We start from the raw sequence: 15204 nt of genomic DNA on the forward strand, positions 1-15204 counted from the left end.
AGCAAGGGAAGGAGGAAGCCCCAAACCAAGTCAACCCTGCTGGCCCTTTGCTGCCCCACATGACTGAGTTGTGGCAGGGCACCCTGCCAAGGGGGAAAGCCCCATCACCTGGAAGGACTCAGGGACTGGCTCTGTCTCTTGCAAACTGCCCTGTGCTCACCAAAGACAGCAGCTGCGGTGCTTTAGTGCAAACCAGTGCTGGAGGAAGTAGGAGCAGGGAGGGCAGAGGAAGGCAGGAGTTAAGTGATGTTAGGAAGGAACTGGTGCAGGCTAGAGCAACGATTCCCAGGTGCTTTCCTGGCAGTGCCCTCTTTCCCAGGGCCCTGGACTTCTCTGCCTTGACAAAGCTCTGCTTCAGATGTGCCTTCCAGGCCCACCTGCCGTGCAGGCGTGTCAGGGCTCCTTGGCCTTGCTGGTGAGCTGACTGGCAGCTGTGTCCAACGCGGTGTCCCCACAGCTGTGTTCAACACGGTGTCCAGGCTCTCTGGCCTGGGGCCCAGAGGTGCGCCCCCTCCCCACGGAGCCCATAGTCTTCCTGGGTGGGAAGGAAACCCAGGCCTCCTGCATGTGCAGGAACCAGAGGAGCGCAGAGCTGGGCACTGCTTCCTCTCAGGCTGATGCAAGGGGAAGGAAAAATATCACTGTGGATGCCTTTTCCTGCATAGCGGAGGTGAGCAACTGTCTGGGAGAAAACAGCCTTACCTGTAAGGCAGTGGAGGAATCTGTGAGGGTGTGACCACCTTGAGAGCAGTGGTGCAGAGGGCACAGCGAGCTTAAACCTCGCCTGAAAAATGGGCTTGTTTCCCTCCCTCCCCACTTACAGCTTACGCCAGGCAGCTTTGGGTGCCACTGTTATTGCAGGTGGAGGAAACAAACGCTGCACGGTCCCGTGCAGTGGAGAGACCCGTGAAGGTGCTCTAACTCCATTTCAGTCAGTGAGAGACAAAATTAAGTCGTCCATGTCACTCTTAGGCCCTTGTTGCTCTGATGTGTTGATCCATCTAAATATTGCACGGTGAACCCATGGTTTTCACAAGCTGAGACTGAGAGTAGGCTTGATATTCTTAGGTTATGTGATCAAAGCTCACCCCCCCACACACAAAGGAGTGCAGGGAGTCATTGGCTGGTTGGGGAACCCGAATAGTACCTTGCCCCAGCTACTCCCAGGCCTATCACAGGAAAGCAATCAGCCCATCAGTGGCTCGTTTCCACAAGCACAGAAGAGTGCCGAGGCACAACGGCAGGTGAGGGAACCCAGACAGCCTGCCTACTGAGAGAAGGGACACCCTGTCTGGGCTCCTCCCCGGGCTTTCCCAGGACAGCATCAACCCCATTGGCCAGGTGTGAAACCCATCACGATGAGTCAACAGGAGTGGATCTCTGGGACACCTTTTGCCCAGAGGGGAGGTTCTGTCTGGAGGTACAGGGCACGTTCTGGGATGCAGGGGAAGAGCATTTGGGGATTGCATAAGACGTAACGTGGGATTTTCAGGGGAGGAACCAAAGGCAAAGGAAGGTGATTTGGGGAGGAATAAATGTGGGAAGATAGAGGGATATGAGGACAAAGAGGGGCTGGCTGAGCGTGAATGGGGCTGCTCAGTACGCTTCTCTGGCCGCGTCTTGCCTCTGATCAGCACAGTATGTCCTAGCTTCGTAAATTCCTTTCTGTATTTCCTATTCTGCATGCTTGTGTTTGCGTGGAGGTCTAAGTGCCATGAACCGCAGTCAGACCACGGCGCACAGGGGCCTCTGTGTGTGTGTGGTGCCAGGAGCTGGAGAGAGCAGAATGAGTGAACTTAAGTGTCAGCAATGGGTGGGGCAGGGCAGGGGGGCTGGTAGATCCCTGTGGCTGGAAGACCCCTGTGTCTGCGTTGCCAGCAACTGGAGCAAGTGAGGGTCTGATTGCCAGAAACTGGAACGGGAATGTGGGTCAGAGGGTGCCTGTGCCTGGGGTATGAGCAACTGGAGCGAGCGAGGGTGCGCAAGTGAGTGTGCAATCGCTAGCAGACATCAAGCCAGACTAGCTGGCAAGTAGGTGAAGTGACCTGGGAGCCAGGTATGTGTGTGTGTCTCCAAGGGTGAGAGCACAGGGGAGCTGGCTACTGGGCATGTGAGGGGAGTCCTGGCTGACTGCCAGAGGGACCGTGGGATCCAGGGAGGGTCGACTGGGAGACTCACTTCAGTGTATGTCTGTCTCTCTGTGTGTGTGTGTGTGTGTGTGTGTGTGTCTCTAAGGTTGAGACCCCAGGGGAGCTGGGTACCAGAGGGACCGGGGGAGTCCCAGCCAACTGTGAGAGGGACCGTGGGGTCGACTGAGAGCTCTGTGTGTGTGTGTAAGGATGAGTGTGAGTGTAAGGGTGCCTGTACTAGCAACTGGAGCGGGGCTGCGGGCTCTGGGGCCTCGTACGTCCATGTGCCAGCAGTTGGGGATGCCAGGAATCCAGGGGCAAGCTACTGGGCGGACTGAGTGTTTAAGCCTCCCTGCTGGAGGAATCCACATTACATAGATGTATATATACGTCCCACTAACAGACCTCTTCCCATGTCAACGCTGTGTGCTAGCAGGGGCTGGGACCAGCTGCCAAGGGCCCTGCCACTGCCTGTGCTGTGCTCACCTGCGGCTCCCAGCTCGTCCTCCCTTGTGGCGCAGCCCTGCCTTTGCTGCCCCCTGACAGCCTGGTGGCTGCCCCTAACACTGCACCAGGCCCAAGGAAGTGACAGAAATGCCTCCTACCCACCCCTGGAGCGGTAGATTGGATTTCAGGCAAAATCAGCCTCTTGACTTGAGTTTTGGTCACCATCCACACAAACCGCCACACCAGCAGACAGCGCTGTTTGTGTGTTTCCTCTTTCCACCATCTCAAAACTTCAGGACCGAGGTCCTTGGGTTCCTTGCAGTCTTTCCTCTTCAGCTCCTACTCTTGTTCTCTCTGCTTTCCCTCCCGTCTTAAAGACCTGACACATTTGCACTCCACCATCACGGGATGCCTCACGGGGCTCCCTTCTCTTCCTCCCCTCCAGCCACAGAGATACCAGAGGGAGAGTCAAACGATGCCCTGGTGTCAGCATATCCCAGGTGTCACCCTGATAACCAGGTGCTGGGGGCTGCTGCTGCAGGTGTCACCCTGATAACCAGGTGCAGGGCGTAACCCTGGGGTTACGCTTCTCAGGGCTTCTCAAACCCTGCATGCAGGCACTTCTCCTTCACAGTGCAGGTCCCAAGCCCAGGGCTTAGAGCCCCCAGCCCTCACAGGCAGACAGGGAGAAAAGACGCTGCACTTTGGGGAGGCAGGTGAAGCTCCAGGATTTCCCCAGCTCTGCTTCCTCCCCAGGGCTGGGCATCTGGTGGCACCTTCTGTCCAGTCCGCCTCACTCCACAGCAGGCACTGGGAGGTAAGTGAGACACTTCCCCTGGAGTCCCAGGTGTGGTGCCTCTGTTGGGGTGTATTGCAGCCCTCATGTTCCTGCCTGCTGCCCACGTCTGAATGTGCTCGTCTGTGGGTCTGTGCGTGCCCAGCTGTGGTGTGTCCAAAGAGTGCAAAGGAGAACTCCCCCCCTCCCCCATCCCCCTAGTGCAGCCTGGCCCTGGAACTCGCAGCAGGCCGGACGACATTGCACAGGGCACGTGATCACTGCTGCTGAGAGGTTTGGGGCAGGAAGCTGTGGCCGAGTGGGGAAGGCGATGGACGTGAAACGCATGGGGGTTTCCCTGCGCAGGTTCGAATCCTGCCAACTATGGGGCACCTGTCCCCTTTTGGGCTGCCTGGAGCGACCAGGCTCCAGCCCTGGACAAAGCCTCACAGCCACAGTCCCTCCAGCTGAACAGCATGCCCGGTGAACCCTCCATCCCTCTAGTCATCCTCAGCTTCCCCCCAGAGTCGCCAGGGCGCGTGCAAACCCCCTCTCTCCTTTCCCAGCCACACAGGCTCACACCTTTCCTGACAGAGACATGCTCTCCTCTGGGGACGGATGGATTTTCTTCTCAGGGGCATGTTTTTCCCACGGGGCCAGAGCTGAGATGCACGTGCTTCTGTGATGGGAAGGGAGGCGTCCTATGTGGAAACTTCTGCAAGTTTTTGCAGCATCAGGAGAAGAGGCAGGGGCAGGGCAATGCTGCTTCCTATTCTTTTTCCTTCTGCTGCATCTTTCTCCCCTCTCAGACTCCCGGGATAGTCTTGAAAGCTCAGCGAGGGTCAGAGAGTGCCTGGGACGAGCAGGAGGCGGGCATAGGTCTGCATGCGTTGGTGGTATAGTGGTGAGCATAGCTGCCTTCCAAGCAGTTGACCCGGGTTCGATTCCTGGCCAACGCACGCACGCTTTTCTTCTCCCAGGTGCCTGCAGAGGCCCTTCCACCTCCTGCCAGAAAAGAGCCCAGGTTTCCCCAACAGGTTCATGTTCCCTCGGGGAGCCACTCCCCTTGCTGCATGCACAGGCAGGGTGAGGCACCCCACAGAGCCCAGGAGAGACAGGGGCCCCCTCCTCCTTCAGCAATGCCTGCCTTGGCCAAAGCAGCAGGTCTGTCGCCGAGCACAGCTTCCAGGCTGCTTGCCCTGCCCCCCGAGGCATAGCCCTGCAGAAGGAAGCGCCCCAGAATGAAGGTGCTACCTCCTTTGCTAGAAGCATGACAGGCTTCTGCAAAGGGCTCTGCTGCTCTCCTGAAGGGCCCGCTTCTGACTGCATGGTGCCTCAAGGGCCTGCAGAAAGGCTGTGCATGGGCGTTGCCGGGGAGATGCAGAAAGCCCCTGGCTCAGCCAGGACCATGTGGCTCAGCCCTGCTATAGCGACAGAGCGGCAAGAAGAGGTGTCCAGGCGGTCCCATGGTGTAATGGTGAGCACTCTGGACTCTGAATCCAGCGATCTGAGTTCAAGTCTCAGTGGGACCTCAGGCTTCTGCTTCACTGAGGGCCTGCCTCAGCTGACTGCATTTTACACCCTTGCGTTGCTCTTGGGTAGACTGCTTTACGCACTCCGGTCTTCCTTCCCTCTTCTCGTGCCCCTGGCACCGGGTTTGGGCAGAGGGTCACAGGATCACTGAACAGCTGAGGTGGGAAGGGACCTCTGCAGACTATCTAGTCCAACCCCTCCTCAAAGCAGGGTCAAGAAAAGGAGTCTGTTCAGGGCCCTGTGATGTCAAGTTTTGAAAAATCTCCATGGATGGAGACTCCACAGCTTCTCTGGGCAAGCTGTTCCCATGTTTGACAGCCCCGCACAGTAAAACAGGGGGGGGTTCTGTGTGTTTAAGTGGAATGTCTTGTACTTCATGGCTTGTGCCCACTGCCTCTTGCCCTGTCCCTGGGCACCGCCAAGAAGCGGCTGGCTCTCTCTTCTCTACTCCCTCTTCCCCCTCTTCGTCCACCACCTCAGGTACTTATACACATTGATAAGATTCCCCCCCACCCCTCCCCCCCAAACCTTAGCCCTCTCTTCCCCAGGCTAGACAATCCCAGCTCTGTTAGCCTCTCCTGGTATGACAGATGGCGCAAGCCCTTGACCTTCTCTGTGGCCTTTTGCTGTGCTCACTCCAGTGTGGCCTTGTCTCTCTCGTACCGGGAAGCCCAGAAATGGACACAGCACTCCAGATGTGCTCTCACCAGTGCTGAGCAGAGGGGAAGGATCACACCTCCCTCAGCCTGCTGGCAACGCTCTTCCTAACGCAGCCCAGGATGCTGCCAGCCGCCTTTGCTGCAAGGGCACGTTGCTGCCTCAAGTGCTGAAGGCCTTCCAGGACACAACAGCTCTGCTCTGAAATAAGTGCCCGTGAGATACCAAGCTCCTGGGGAGCTGACAGAGCCCCTAACTGCTGGAACCAGAAACATGACGGCACCAGTGGAGTCCCTGCAAGGGCACCTGGCATGCAGATGCCCAGGGGCTCCTGCAGAGGGAGGAAGGACACTTTGAAGAGCCCTGTTCACTTGCTGCCAGGTGCGGACTGGCCCGAGAGGGAAGGCAGAGGCAACAGCCCTGAGTCCGCAGAAGAGCTCCACCTACTGCAAAGATGGTGTAACTCGAGCAGCAGTCCCTGCTGGGAGATGTGGGTGGTACAGCTTTGGGAAGAGTAATGCATGAACTGGGGGACTGAACAGTGACACGGGATGTGGCTTGGTGTTTGGCTGCATGCTTGTAAGTACGAGGCCTTGGTTTGCTCCTGAGCAGCCCCGGTGCTTCTTGCCTCCAGTGCCTCCTGTAAGTAACCACCTGTCTTAGCAAAAAAGAGACAAGGCCCGGAGTGTCTGATTCCCAAAGGAATGCCAGGTCTCCAGCTGAGATTCAGGCTCAGACGGGCAACTTGACCCTGCCTGTCAAGGGCACTGAAGGTGCCCTTCCACAGCTCAGCTGAGCACAAAATGTCCGCTTTTTGCTGCCGTGTCATTAACGCTCACCACTAAGGACGCGTTTTTGCCTGTCTGCTCTTCTTGGCACAAACATTGCTCTTGGGAGACGCCAGGCCAGACAGGATACTGAAGTGCAGAAGGAGCACAAGGACTCATCAAATCCATCTTCCCCACTTCATTCCCTAGTGTATTTGCTGACTGCTGGAAATACCGATTGCCACCCTCCCTGGCATACTGCCTTATGCCCTCTGCCCCTCCGCCCCCTACACCTCCCAGTCCTGCCTCTCCTCAGCAGTACAGCAACCAGTGGGAAAAAGGTTCTCGGGCAAACGGCCAAAGGGTTCATGTCCTCCTCTGGCACAACAGGCAGCCTGGTGGGCTTTCAGACCCATGGGAATATGTGGATGTCTAACACATAGTTCGTAACACTGCTGCTGTCTCCTACCCGGGGAAAATTAGGGCAGGCTGTGAAAAGCTGCTGCTTCCTGAGCACGCATGCAAGACCTGCTGAGTACATGGGCACAAGAAATGAAGACCCCCGCCCCCGAAGGCAGCTCTTGCGTGCTCTCCGAGGAGGGACTCAAGGCTGACCCTGAGAGACATCAGGGTGCCCTGATCACCCACTTACAGAGTCACACTCCTGTTCTCGGAAGCCCACAAAGACAGAAACCTCACCTTTGCCTGTGGACTTGATTGTCCTGGTTTTCTGTCTTTCTGTGCCTGTTGGCTTAGTTTTGGTGCGCTGGTATCCGTTTGGGGAGCTGCACTCAAATCGGGCAGTGCCCCATGCTTACAGGTGGACTCGCTGTGATGGGGGAGAGGAGGTTTTCCCTCCCCGGTTTCCAGCAGAGAGAGGTAAGCTAGGGACAGAGGGGAATGCAGAGGAACTGGTGGAGGCTGGAACTGGGAACAGCTCGTGCCTGGGTCATGGCAAGCCAGAGGTGCTGGGAGGTTTCCCAGGGAAGGGTCCATGCAGAGTGAGCTGGCAGAGCCTGTTGCTGAGGGCAAGGGAAGAGGCAGCTGGTGTGTGGGCTGGCTGACTGTGGCTGTGGCTGCTGCTTCTCTGTCCTGTGCACACACCAGAGTAGGGAGCAGCCAGGAAGAGGAAACAAAAGGCAAAAGAAAGACGGACACAAGGCTTGGTGTGGCCAAGGCTTGGTATTGACCCCGCAGGGGTCGATACAGGGCCCAATACTGCTCAACTTGTTCATTAATGACCTGGATGATGGGACCGAATGCACCCTCAGCAAGTTTGCTGATAAGAGAAAACCGGGAGGAGTACCTGATACGCCACAGGGTTGTGCTGCCGTTCAGACGGACCTCGGCAGGCTGGAGAAACGGGCAGACAGGAGCCGCAGGAAGTTCAGCAAGGCAAAGTGCAACGCCCTGCACCCGGCGAGGAATAACCCCAGGCACCCGGGGAGGAATAACACCCAGGCATGGTGGGGGCCGACCTGCTGGAAAGCAGCTTTGCAGAAAAGACCTGGGGGTCCTGGCACCCTACAAGCTGACCACAAGCCAGCAACGTGCCTTTGTGGCAAAGGCGGCCCACGGTAGGCTGGGCTGCGTGAGGAAGAGTGTTGCCACCAGGTCAAGGGAAGTGGTGCTTTCCCCTCTACTCAGCGCTCCAGAGGCCACATCTGGAGCGCGGTCTCCAGTTCTGGGCTCCGCAGTGGAAGAAAGAGAGGGCCCTACCGGCACGAGTCCAGCAAAGAGGCACAAGGATGATTAGGGGCCTGGAGAACCTCTCATATGAGGAGAGGCTGAGAGAGTCGGGACTGTTGAGCCCGGAGAAGAGAAGGCTCACGGGGCATCTTACCAGTGCGTATAACTATCCAACGGGAGGGTCGAACGAAGACAGACCAAGGGAGTGGTGCCCCTCTTCTCGGTGGTGCCCACTGACAGGGCAAGAGTCATCGCACACAAACTGAACACGGGAAATTCAGCTTGAACGTGAGAAAATGCTTCTTTAGCGTGAGGCTGGCTGAACATTGGAACAGGTGGCCCAGAGAGGTTGTGGATTCTCCATCCTTGGTTTTCCCTCCTCAGGTTCTGGCAGAGAGAGGTAAGCTCAGGACAGGGGGGAATGCTTTCCTGTGCAGAGCGGGTGGCTAACGGAGGCTGGCGGAGAAAGAAACACCACCACGAGTCTCCAGCTATGCTGCACAACATCTTTAATGAGCAGGAAGGAAAAAAGGAAAAAAAGCAGCACAGAGACCAAGACACATGTTTCCTGGGTTGAGTGAGGCACAGAGAATTGCCCGTTTCCCCAGGACAAGCGGCATGCAAAGCGTTTGCCTTTTCCCATTCCAGCTCTACCTTGTGGCAATCACATCCTACCTACAGCAATTCCTAACCCCCAAACCGTCCTGCCGTCAGCAGGAGACTCAGCAGAGCGGACGAGCACGAGCTCTTTCTCGAGGAGCTCAGAGTGCAGCAGAGCCAGAGGCAGCATGGCGAGGCCTGGCTCTGTGAGGTGGAGCTGGGAACTCAGTGCGCTCAGGCCTCCAGCCCTTTCAAGACCCCCACCAGATCAGCCTTTCTTTTCTTTCCTCATCTTTCTCTGTGCCCTCCAAATCCAGTTCTAGCTGCATGTCCCCGAGGGGCCTGCGGCTGGTTTTCTTAAAATGCACAACAAGCGTTACATCTCACCTTAAGGCTGGATTTGAGGGCCTGGCAGCAAAGATTTGCTTAGCCCACTGCTTATTGCCCCAGGTCCGGGTGCAGTTCTGGGTGAAGCAGCAAGGATGGAAACTGATCAGATTGTCACAGCAGAAAAAGATTGGGCTGAACAGAAGTCGCAGCAATCACCTCTTAACAACACACTGCGCGCATACAAGCTCCCACGCCCTCCGAGTAACACAGCACAGGGACGCTGACCCACTTTTGGAATACGACCCATTACGGTGGGTTTCAAGCACCGGTGGACAGGCTGGTCGTACCAGATTGCCAAAACAAACAGTTCAAGCTGCGTTCAAGGTGGCAGAGGATGCACTTGGCTATTTGGTTAGGGACGATCCGCTGGAGGCGCAGATTCTTGTGTGCAGGCATCCCTGCAGCTGAACACAGATCTCCCCCTTCTGCCTGAAAGAACCCTCGCCTTCCCAACTGCGCACAACTACCCCCTTGAAACGGGAAAGAGGTAAAGTCCCTAAACATTTCCATTCACCTGCCAAGCTGAGGCAGCCCGCGTATCAAAGTTGTGTCACCACCATGACAGCAATCCAGCCCACAGGAAGAGGAGAAGTGGGGCGTGGCTGACCTCGTTCCCCAGGGAAACTTGGGGAACATTCCCAGTATTCAGAGTTGAGGACATTGCTGGCGCTAGTCAGGCCACACCAGAGCCAGATTCCACTGCCTAGGGCCCAGGGAACGATAGCAGGTTCTGGACGAGGAAGAGGAGGGCAGAGAGCAAGGCAGGTCCCTGCAAGGGAGGAAGGGCAGACAGTCACTCCTGGGGATCTCCATGGGTATGTCCTTAGAGAACTTGACGGGGGCTTCATGCTTTGCCAGCCCGGGGCTCTGACTGGGGAGTGCAGAACCGAGGCGTGGGACAGTGACCAAAGAGGTTCCTGTGCCCTTCCCTGAAAGGGACTCCACACCCAAATTGACCCGTTTTCCTTAGCAAGTTCATCCCAGGGCCAAAAGCCTGGATGGCCTGCTTTTTTAGGAGTGGGTCAGAGCAGTGAGGCAAAAGCTCACAGATGTTTTTCCTGGGCCGTGGATGGAGTGGCCCACTCAAGGCATTTTAATTCCAAATAGGCTTTGACTCAGCCTCCTGGAACACATGGGAGCCCTCGTAACGTGGAAGAGCGGGGAAAACCCCCAAACTCCAGGGAAACGTGCGTCGGTGTGCTGCTGACTTGGGTGGAGACGGTGTCCTGGCTTCAGGCGTGCCAGCGATACCAGGGTTTTTGGCCTCGCTCCTCCACAACTGCCTCCTTCCTGAGGGACGTTTCCTGAAACAACTGGTGCCACTATGCAATCTCCTGCTCCTGCCTTTAAAGCTGTTGCCTTTCTGCTGCTGGTCCAGGGCCTGCGTGACTCAGTGCAGCCCAAACTGTTTCAGGTTGCAAGGGATCTCTGGCGGCCCTCTGGGCCAACGCCCCGTTCCAATCAGGCCAAACTTCCCAGCGACATCAGGAGGCTCAGGGCCTTGCCCGGCCAGCTTCTGAACGCTGCAATGAAGGGAGACGCCACTCTCCCATGGGCAGCCTCTTCCAGGGCTGTGCCGTGCTCCCTGTGACTTGTTCTTCCAAAGAGACAGTTGACATCTCCCTGGTTGCACCTGGAACTGTGCCCCTTGCTGTTTTGCTGTGCACCTCTGAGGAGAGCTTGGCTCTGCCTTTTCCATAACCCGCTGTAGCTGGTGGGAGACGGCAGTGTGATCCCCTCCTCCCCTCCTTGCCTTCTCCCCTCCAGGCGCCACAAAAACAATGCCTTCAACCTTCCTCATATGGCCTGTGCTGCAGGCCTGACCCTCAGCCTCTTCCTCTGCCACTAGCTCTCTCCAGGTTGTTGCCATTGCACTTGTCCTGAGGGAACAGAACCCAGTCTGGCCTGCTGTACAAACCTGCTGAAAGGCCCCTCTGTCCCACTGTCCAGGTCGCCCATAAAAAGCCTAAAGCTTTTTGGCATCTGGACTGATCCCTGAGGGAGGCCACTAGGAAGCAGTCGCCAGATGGCCCTTTTTCCCACTGAGTAAAGGCCTTTGAGCCCAACGGTCCACCCCATTTTCCCCTCACATTAGCGTCGTCAGGCTCCAGGCCGTAACTCACCGGTCTGGCTCGAAGGATGCTGTGAGAGACAAGGCCTTGACAAAGGCCTTGCTAGGCTCAAGGTGAACAGCGGTAGCAACAGCATTTGCAGCGGTAAAAGCTCTTCTTTATGTCCTTGATGTGCCCTGCCAGTTCCAACGCAGGCCAAGCTTTGCCTTTCCTACCACCATTGCGGTATGCCTGGACAGTGAGGCTCTATTTGTGCTTTCTCGCCTGTCCCTGTTTTCACCTCCTGTGCTAAGCAGTCATCCCTGACTCCCTCCACAAGCCCCCAGGGGTTACCTGAGTCCCAGCATGTTGCCCTCGTGGCAGAGGCTGGGGAGCTGGACGTCCCCATGAGGAAAGGGAGTCTGTGACCTGGAAACCTCCTTGGGCTGCTACAGAAGATTTTGTCCACTTCTCATCATGAGCGGGTTGTCTCTACCACAGCGTCACTTCCCGCTGCACTGAGGAGGAGGGGGACAAGGGCTCACAGGGCAGACATGCAGGAGGGTCAGAGGCCTTGAGCCAGCGATGGCTGGGAGAACAGGGCCCAGCCTGCATTTGCTACAGGGGCTCGCAGGGCCGGCCAGGAATATGGCAAAGCTACAGCAAAGCCAGGAACTGTGGAGCCTGTTTGGAGACTGTGGGACGGGGCCTGGTTGCCAAGGGCCCTGCCCTTGCCTGGGCTGTGCTTGCTCGCAGCTCCCAGCAGGGAAGCCGTGGCTTGCGTGCAGGCTGAGGTGGTAGAGCCTGTTGGTGAGGGCGAAGGAAGAGGTAGCTGGTGTGTGGGCCAGCTGTTTGTGGCTGTGGCTGCTGGCTGCCTGTCCCATGCACACGCCAGAGCGGGGAGCAGCCAGGAAGAGGAGGCAAAAAGCAAAAGCAAGAGGGACAAGGCTGGGCGTGCAGACGTGAGCATGGGGAGTCCAGCAGTGGTGTGCATGATGCAGGGGGTGTAGCTCAGTGGGAGAGCATTTGACTGCAGATCAAGAGGTCCCTGGTTCAACTCCAGGTGCCCCCTCCACTGCTGCTTTTCTTCCTGGAGCTTCTCCTGTGCCTTGGCGGCCTGCTTCCCCATCCCTCAGTGGGAAGGCTGTGGGGGACAGACAGCCCAGCATGGACCTGTCTCGGCTTCTCGTTCTCTGGGCTCTCGCCTCATGACACCCTTGGGGTTTCCCCTTTCCTTAAGGTGCTGCACCTCCCAGGGAGGGCAAGAGCAGCCCCTCTTCCTTCCCAGGGGCTGTGTTGCCACTGCTCTGTCGGGAGCTGGAGGGCATGAGCTGAGAGAAACCTCCTGCCCTTGTCTAGCACACAGGTCAGGGTCTGTGACACAAGAGGGATGGTCTCCCAATGTCACCGGTTAACGCTGAGTCTGGCTTCCACCGGCTTTTTTCCCATAAAGTGGAGCTTAAAGGCTAAACAGGCTAAATGCACCCTTTGTCATCTCATCCTTTTGCACCTGGGAAAGGTGTGTTGTGCCTGCCAGGACTGCAGGAAGTTGGGGGGGGGGGGGGGGAGAGCGAGCAGAGCCGTAGAGGGAGGGTGGGTGTTTTGCTGTGTGACCGGGCTTGACGTGCTGCTGTGCTGCTGTGCAGCTGCGCAGCTGGAGGGACCCTCCGTACCCGCAGGGCTGGTCTGGAGCGTGGCCTTTCCAGGCAGCCCAAAAGGAGATGGCGCCCCGTAGTTGGCAGGATTCGAACCTGCGCGGGGAAACCCCAATGGATTTCTAGTCCATCGCCTTCACCACTCGGCCACAACTACCTGCCCCAAACTGCTCTGCAGCAGTGAGCGGGTGCCCTGTGCTGTGGCACCTGGCTCCCGGGGAGTTTGAGGGCCAGGCTGTGCTGGGGTATGTCCTTTCCACTCTGTGGACACCACGCAGTCAGGCACCAGAGGCCCCTGCAGCCAGTGCTGGAGAGGCCTTGAGAGACATGGTGCCAGGGCGATGGCTGCAGCTCCCAGTGCCTGGTTGTCAGGCTGGCCTCTGGGATATGCTGATGCTGGAGGATGGTTTCACTCTCCCTCCGGCATCCCCATGGCGGGAGGGGAGAAAAGGAAGGGAGCAGTGTGAGGCATCCAGTGATGGTGGAGAGGAAATGTGTCAGGTGTATAAGAAGGAAGAGAAAGCAGAGAGCCCAGGAGTAGGAGTGGAAGGGGAAAGACTGCAAGGAAGCCATGGCCCAGCTCCGGCCTCCCCCCCCACCCCAGGTGTGAGGGTTTTGAGGTGATGAGGAAGAGCCTGGAGAGACTGTGAGAGGAGGAAATGTGTGTGCAAGGGGGCTGGAAGGAGGAGGCAGAGCCAGTTCATGAGCTGTGGGGAGCAGGAGGCACGCCTGGGTCCGCATGTGCTGGTGGTGCAATGGTGAGCGTAGCTGCCTTCCAAGCAGTGCAGGACAGGTTTTGTTCCCAGACAACACGGACAAAACGTTCTTCTTCCAGGTGCCTGCAGAGGCCCTTCCACCTCCTTCAGGGAAGTTCCTGCTGGAACACAGCTCAGCTTTCTCCAGCAAGCTCTCATCCCCTGAGGGGAGCCACTCCCCTTGTTGCAGCCTCCCTGCATGCACAGCCACGGTGGGGCACCCCACAGAGCCCAGGAGAGACAGGCCCCCTCCTCCTTCAGCAATGCCTGCCTTGGCAAAAGCACATGGAAGGCACTGAAGCGGCAGAGCTGCTGAGGGTGGAGGTTATCATGGCCAGGAGTCAAGCGCAGACCAGCTGCTTGGCAGGCAGCTGTGCTCATCTCAGGCACAGAAGTGCCCGCTGCCCCACAGCCTTCCTGCTGGCCCCAGTTCTGCCCCTGCTCTCCTCTTCCTGCCCGCCTCCAAAGCCAGCCTGGCTGGGGGCTGGGGAAGGGCAAGCTGGGCAGAACCTGGTGGGTCAGGAAGCACCACCTCCCCAGCTCCGCTGCCAGCAGGACGGCGTCCTGCGGTGGGCTCAGACCACCAGCCTTGGGGTGCCCTCTCTGCTGGTGCCACAGAGCTGCCCATGCGGGGCCTCTCAGGGCCACCTTTTCCTGCCTCAGAAATGTCCCAGCCCCCTGGATGCTCTGGGTGGGCGGGGGCAGTGTGTTAGGGCCGGGAGTGTAGATTAGGCACCATGGACAGCCCCCCCGCCTGGCTCTGGGTTTTCCTGTGTGGCCATCCCCTCCCCACACAGCTTGGGGTGCAAATGGAGCCTGTGGGCACATCTCCCTTCTTGCACTGTAAAGGAACACTGCCAAGGCCCCCTCCCCACCTCCTGCCCCCGCCCACCCATGCGCGCGCGCACACACACACGCACACGCTTGCAGAGACTGTACAGGCAAGCTTGGCTCAACGAGAGCGATTATCACTAGCGACTCCTGAAACGGTGAGCCCTGCTATTACGGGATAAGGCCATGCTACGGCTGTGCCAGTCCCACAAGTAGCTGCTGCTGAAAGGGATGGCCACATGCCCCTCTGTCCCAATCCCACCTTGTCCCTCACGCTGGCTCTGACACTCTCCTGACAGGGAGCTGGTGTAGAGGGTGATGCTGGTTGGGAACCATTGATTTACGTGGGGAGTTACTTTCTCCCGGTGCAGCTCCGTGAAGCTGCACTCATCATGGGCCCACATAAGCACCGGAGAAAGCACGAGGGAAGCAGAGAGAGGACATGGCCAGAAACAGAGCGGCTTTCGCCTCTGCAGGGCGCTTTCCTGTCCAGCTGGCTTTTCTGCAGGGCCAAACACCGTGCGCTGGGTGAGCAAGCGAGTGAGCCACGCTTTCAGACAAGCCCTGACTTGCGCATGCACAAAATATGCTCTGCTAGCCTCAAACATCTCCGCTAGCCGACAGGAAACTGAGGGCTTACTGACCTCCTGCTGCCTCAGGATGTGGGTCTGGGTGCCCCCCTGGTTATGCAAGTGGGAGGCCACCGGACCCCTTGACACAGGCACCATGGTGGCAGGTCAGGGGCCAGCTCCGTTAGGCTCTCTGCAGCTGAATATACAACAGCTGGAGCACTGCAGGCCACTCTGCAGAACCAAGAAATGGAGGGGAACAGCTTCCAAGAAGTGGCTTTTTGTGCGGTATCTGTCACTGTTTTCCTGTACTGTAGACAAAACCAAGGTGGAAAGAGAGGGGCACCTTCAGAGCT

General features: G+C 57.8%; 4 non-coding genes across 4 annotated transcripts; 3 read left to right on the forward strand and 1 right to left on the reverse strand.

Moving 5' to 3' along the window:
• The first annotated feature begins 4238 nt into the window (after positions 1–4238).
• Positions 4239–4310, forward strand: TRNAG-UCC (transfer RNA glycine (anticodon UCC)). Its single transcript has one exon. It is a non-coding gene; the product is annotated as a tRNA-Gly (tRNA).
• Positions 4311–4811: 501 nt separating this feature from the next.
• TRNAQ-CUG (transfer RNA glutamine (anticodon CUG)) lies at positions 4812–4883 on the forward strand. Its single transcript has one exon. It is a non-coding gene; the product is annotated as a tRNA-Gln (tRNA).
• A 7155-nt stretch (positions 4884–12038) lies between these two features.
• On the forward strand, positions 12039–12110 carry TRNAC-GCA (transfer RNA cysteine (anticodon GCA)). Its single transcript has one exon. It is a non-coding gene; the product is annotated as a tRNA-Cys (tRNA).
• Positions 12111–12768: 658 nt separating this feature from the next.
• TRNAS-AGA (transfer RNA serine (anticodon AGA)) lies at positions 12769–12850 on the reverse strand. Its single transcript has one exon. It is a non-coding gene; the product is annotated as a tRNA-Ser (tRNA).
• Between the last annotated feature and the right edge of the window lie 2354 nt (positions 12851–15204).

The sequence above is a fragment of the Struthio camelus genome, chromosome 12 (genome assembly GCF_040807025.1).
Source record: "Struthio camelus isolate bStrCam1 chromosome 12, bStrCam1.hap1, whole genome shotgun sequence".
In the NCBI taxonomy this organism is placed as follows: Eukaryota; Metazoa; Chordata; class Aves; order Struthioniformes; family Struthionidae; genus Struthio; species Struthio camelus.